Source organism: Ischnura elegans, chromosome X, assembly GCF_921293095.1.
Source record: "Ischnura elegans chromosome X, ioIscEleg1.1, whole genome shotgun sequence".
NCBI classification, from domain to species: domain Eukaryota; kingdom Metazoa; phylum Arthropoda; class Insecta; order Odonata; family Coenagrionidae; genus Ischnura; species Ischnura elegans.
Window position 1 is genome coordinate 111,045,997 of NC_060259.1, and position 6,000 is coordinate 111,051,996.

Consider the following 6,000-nt stretch of genomic DNA (forward strand, 5'->3'; position numbering starts at 1 on the left):
AGTGTAGGCCATTGACTAGTGAATTTCACGCATTCTGGGAATGGTGCCAATTCCCTTGGTCGCCTCGCGTTTCGTGAACTTTTAGCTTTTCAATGACTTCGACAGACGTTTAAACAGAGGATACTCCGATCAGTAACCAAGCACTCTCGCCAGCACTCATTCACTACAGGATGGCAATAGCTTTGGATAAATTGACGCCCTTCATAAATGAGTAGTTCATTAACGTGATACCAATGGAGCAGCAAGAAGAATGTGCAACATGACTAACCTACAAATACATGATGATAAGGAGTGCTGGGCTAACGATGAATGAAAATATTTAAGTTAAATTTTCAATGCACTCGTCAAGAAACAAGGGCACTCATTGCATCTATGCCCTTGGGAGAGAAATAAAAAAAGAACTAAAGTACAGCCAGCCTCCAACTCCGCAATGTACCCTGCATTATGTATGGCATTGCAGGAGTCGGAGGAGTGAATTAAGAATTTCCGGAAAACATAGATTGATCAGACGTATTAATTTAAACGAGGAAAGCGATCACCTGGTCCATTAAAAGTATTACCCACGGAAATCTGACTAGGATATATTATTTAATTTACCCATTAGATAATTTTTGGCCACAACCTTTTCAACTTAATGAATCCATGGTGTGTGCAGCTGGCCTACTCGAGAAGGTATCACTTATAAACTAATAAGTTACATTTAGGACAGGATTTTCATTATATTTCGGAAGGTTATAAAATGAAAGCAACTTCAATCAAGACACAGAAAAAAGTGCATAACTGACTGGGGAGCGACATATCCCATTAAGGGTTGAGCGTTTGGCTACTGACCTGAGGGACTCGGTTTCAAATCCTGGGCGATGGTTTTCAACACCTTTTTCAAAAGGAAGGCTCGCGGAACAATTTGGCCTGGAAAAAGTGACTGCCCCCACCTTGAATGCAAGAAATGTACTCGCCCGTGGCTTAATCCGGGGTAAACTCTACCCTCAGTTATCCTGGCTACTCCCCGGGTTGAAAAAATGAGTGGGAATAAAAAGTGAGAGGCAGCACCACTGAGCAACTTACGCACGCACTGATGACACATTTGGCATTTGACATCCTGAACGGAGAGCAAAGCGTATGCGAGTACAAGGGTGTGCATTCCACGAAAAAAAAGCCATTCGGGGTATACGCCAAAATGCCATCACTCTTGTGCAGTAAATTGAATAGTCACAAGCGATCCAAGCGAGGTCACTTCTTCCAACCCCCACCGAAATCCAATAAAACCCGCTGATAAAACTTGGGAGCGCGGTAGTCTAGTGGGTAGAGTGAGAGCTAAGCTGCTTGCTGATCGAGGGGCACCGGGTTTAAAGGTCGGGTGAAGCCTTCAGACAACCCAAATTGAAATCCTCGTCGTGCGAAGTGGGAAAGGAACATCCTTCCCTTCACTCTCAATGTGTGAAATTAACACACCTCTGGCCTAGTCCGGGGTGAGTTCTACCCTCATTTTACCTACTCGACCTTTGGGTTGATTCATTTAGCTAGCGAGGCACTGGTAGATCAACTGCGAGAATTATCAATCCTATTCCGGCTAGGTAGTGTTGCAATAACACCTCACGATGCACTATGATAAGTAAAGGACCACAGTGATATATTTGTTTCCCGCGGAAGTTAAAGAAATTTTGAGGTTGCATGGGTGACCATTCTCATGCTGACTGAGGTGCGGTCAGCAAGTTGCTGGCAGGGTAAACGTGGAGTTAGTTGCATGGACCAAGGGAGATCTTACAATTAGTAGCAGGGCTCCTCGCTAAGGGCTACCACTCTTTATGTCCAGATTGATAACGTACGCAATGAAACTGTGCAATTGAGCACAAACATCTGGAAAATGAAAAATACTACTACGCAAACCTATTCGAGGCACTGATTGGAATATCGGCCGCGTTCGTAGCACATTGGCCGATGAAGGGGCACTTGGGAAAGAGCATAATGAAGAAATTGCAATCATTCCCATCGGTTTTCATTGGTTGTGGTTGATTCCGAGTGTTTGATATCTTCATCGGAATTTGGACGTTGGAAATTTTTCATTTCAACCACGCATTATGAGGGCTCATTTCCACGTGCATAAATAAAGTATCGCTGAAGCAGGTGGTCGAAAGCTGGGGCCGGGATATAAAAACTCAACTCCATAAATAGAAAGGATAATGGAAAAAGTTGAAAAATGAAATACTCACCCGCAGATTGTTTTTTGAGATCATAAAATTCCATGAAAATAAAATTTCCAATCGATATAAACAGAATGAAAATAACTCAAACGTCAGCCAATCAGACACATCACGCGACCTCGGGTTTTTCCATTTCAATCTTGTTCCCATGCGCAGACGTCGATGAGCGCTCTTCTATATATATATTTACACTGCGAGGCATAGCTCGTCGTCTTAAGAAATAAATTCAATCTCGGGCGAATTCTGACCGCCTTTTCAACAACCCGCACTCAACTAGGACTCGTTGTGACAACCGAATGGAATAATTCGGAGCTGTGGCCAGCACTTCCGGAGCGGCCAGGAGGTTGCTGGTAATATGGAGGTGTACAATTCAATGCAGAAATTCCGTGCGTTGAATTGGTTTGGCTGGGCAGCAAGTTGTTGGCGAGGGAAGGGGGAGCAAGTGGGCACATCGATTCAAGCAATGCTCCGCGCTGTGGGGTCATGTCTTATTCCTCCCAAACATTCCCATTCCTTTTTCACAGTCTTCCACGAGATCGTACACCAATTCAGAGTTCCCTGTACTAAGAAGTGCAAAGCTAATATTACATGCCGAGTATGCATCCCAGTGCTGAATATTTTCTGCGAGACTCACGATCTTATTTTAAGCTGAGTAGTCGTCGGCGGCGCAGCTCGGACTAATTCTCGGGGTTGTCGGTGTCGCACACTGTCTAAGGACGATGAAGACGTTCACTGAGACCCGAAGCCGCATTTCATTCGAATAGTTCGATCGATGGGAGGGAAAGACAAGTGTGCGCGAAAAAACAATCTTCCTCATTCAGTCATTCTCTCACATGTTACAAATAAATACAGAGTAAGTTGACGCCTAATTTTCATGAGCTGGCGACGTCACTTTCGGCTCATAAATTCGCTCGGAGAGAACCGACGGAAGGAATGGCTCACAGCCACTGAAACAACAGCAAACTACTGGAGGCCGATTGGCGATGTCCACGAGTCGCGGTCTCCAACAACTTTCCTTCGAACATCTTCGGAGAGATGAGATGCGAGCCAATTTCGCTGTTTGGCCGTCGTCTGATGACCAGGCCCGCGTGCTAATTCTCCAAACTCACCATTACAATATTCCCGAGTAGAGTATCCAGAGCGAGACGAGCAGTATGATGAGGATGAGGTACGTGGTGATCAAACTAGAGGTCTCGGACTGAGGCATGGCAGGGGATGTGTGCTGGAGGTCTGCAGAGGGAGCGGTGGCTCGCTTCGGAGTCGCGGAGGCGCTGCAGTGGTGCGGGAGTGCTGCAGAGGTGTGGAGCCGTTCCCTGACGCTGGGAAACTGCGCGGGCCTTCACGAGCCGCGCCTTCCGACGATACACGATGGCCTAAAAATGCGTGCGGCGGGCGGTTGGTGGCTAAAGCCAAATGCGGCGGCCAGCACGTGGCCCTCTTCTCCAGTTTAGAAACACGCGTAGGCGGGTGTGGGGGTGGGTTGGAAGGGGTGGGTTGGGAGGAGTGGGCGGAGATCAACTGCTCCGCCATGGGCATGGGAGATTAAAAACCAATACTTACGAGGACGCATCACTGCCTGTCCACTCTGCTTTTGCAAAAATTATCTTTTTAGGTAACTTATCACTCACATACATTTCTTATTTTCCCGCTAACTTCTGGAAACTCGAATTGACGACTAATTAAATACTTAGAAACTATGTGTATACCACATAACTTTCAAATTGGTAATCTCCGACCGGTTTCAACACTCGCGTGTCATTCTAACGGGAAATATTGCTAATTTGTTTAGAAGCTATTTTGCTTCCGTAAAACTTTGATGGGAAAATAGAGTAGACCCATGTCATCACTTCCCTTTATATGCAATTCAAATATGAAATCCAACGGAAAAAATGTGGAGATAAAATTTTCAAATGTTAGACACAAGGAAACGTTGATTAGGACCTTCATATTAAATGACCTGAATCATTTCAAGATGTGAGAATACGTTTTGAAGCATTCATCGGTCATTAAAAAGGAGACGACACGAGCGGGAGTGATAAAATATAATCATGTAAATGTTTTTATAAATGGAGGGCCACTAAAAACAGACCTCCAGATGAATAATTTCTGAAAATGTGTTTTAAAATTTCTTATTTTTACTCAGGTTATTATGGTAAATCTTAAATTAGCATTGGAAATTTTTTGCTAAAATATAGATCCTATTGTGACAAAAAACTGTTTAATTACTGTAATATCATAACAATCATGAATAAAGGATATGAGGGCTTTCACCGCAAAACTCATTGAGTTATTAGCAGAAAAAAGCTGGATCTGGAGTCTAATCATGTCAGTTACAGGAAAAGGGCGCCACGGTTGGCTAAAAGACTTGGAAAAACTATTAACTTATACGTATTTGAAGTGAATCAACCTCTCTCTGTAACCTAATTTTCCTCCTTACCTTTGATGAATTCCGCTTACGATGGCCAAAAAATGTTAACAATGTGTGTGAAAACTATGGATTTGCATTTACAATTCTGGCGATTAAGTCGTGACATAGTAACGGGAAAAATGCAATTAAAATGGCAAAGGTACATTCTCATACATGTGGGTTTACAAGCAATTTATGAGGAAACAAAGATAGTGAGCGTTCATAATTTGTATCTACAACGTCGATAAGAATAAAATAGGAAGATCTGGGACTGGCCAATGTACATTCTGCCCTTGAATTGTAAAGATATGGAAGAATTGATGTTGAAAAATGAAGAAAGGGGAACAATGCGCAGACTCGAATGAAAAAATATCATCATTACCGGTCATCGATGCTAAGATTGGTATGAAGTATCTCTCCACTCGATTCTCCTTCAGTTAATATTGTTTACAACTGTGTATTCTCTTTCACATCCTTATTCACCAGTTACGTATATTTAATTTGTGGTCATCATTTTCCAATCTTACCGTCTACTTGTCCCTTGGAATTTTTCTTCATCAAGCCATCATGCCCCAAGACAATTAGGCTGTTTTGTTTACTTATTAAGATTTTTCGAGGGTACTTCGAAGGGAAGGTACCAGAGTTTGGACCAAGATATTAAGGGTCATTATTACTCGTCTACAACCCTAAGATTGGTTTAACGCAGCTCTCCATTCGCTTCTCCTCTCAGCTAAGCTTTTCACACCGACGTATTTCTTCTCTTTCACATCCTGCTTTGCCTCTTCCATGTGTTGTTTCTTTTGAGGTCTTCCTTTTCCGTTCCAGCCACCTACTTGTGCCTCAACAATTGTCTTCATCAGGCTTATCATGTTTCAGGACATTACCTATAAAATTGTCCCGTCTTCTTATCAAGGTTTTCTTGAAGCTTTTCTTCTCTCCCACTACTCTTAGAACTTCCACATTACTTACGACCTATTTGATTCTCATTATTCTTTCATTGCACCACATTTTAAAAGCCCTACCCTTGTTTTCTCTGCTGCTGTCATTGTCCCTTCCTCACTTCCAAAGATAAACATTGGTACTCCAAATGTGGGTTCAGAGAAATTGTTCCTTTACTTTTCTCGCTGTTAGTAGAACTTTCTCTTGGTGGGATGCTCTCTTTGCGTGGGATATCCTTCTGATAATTTCTTCCTTGCTTCTCCCGTTACTAGTTATCCTGCTTCCCAAATAACAGAATTCATCGACCTCTTCCAGTTTTTTAAATATTAGTCTTGACTTCTTCTCTTCTAATACATTTTAATATGTAGGTTTTCTTTGTGATTAAATCCAGCTGATTTCTACCGATTATCTTATATATATTGACCAGTATCTTTTTCCAACTCTTTCTCTGAC

The 6,000-nt window shown here is 42.7% G+C and overlaps 1 long non-coding RNA gene across 1 annotated transcript in view; it reads right to left on the reverse strand.

Moving 5' to 3' along the window:
- Nucleotides 1-3,618, reverse strand: part of LOC124171522 — a 30,030-nt gene extending 26,412 nt beyond the window's left edge. Inside the window, exon 1 of the long non-coding RNA XR_006867802.1 lies at nucleotides 3,311-3,618. This is a non-coding gene — a long non-coding RNA (uncharacterized LOC124171522). The remainder of the gene's footprint in view (nucleotides 1-3,310) is intronic.
- Nucleotides 3,619-6,000: the final 2,382 nt, after the last annotated feature.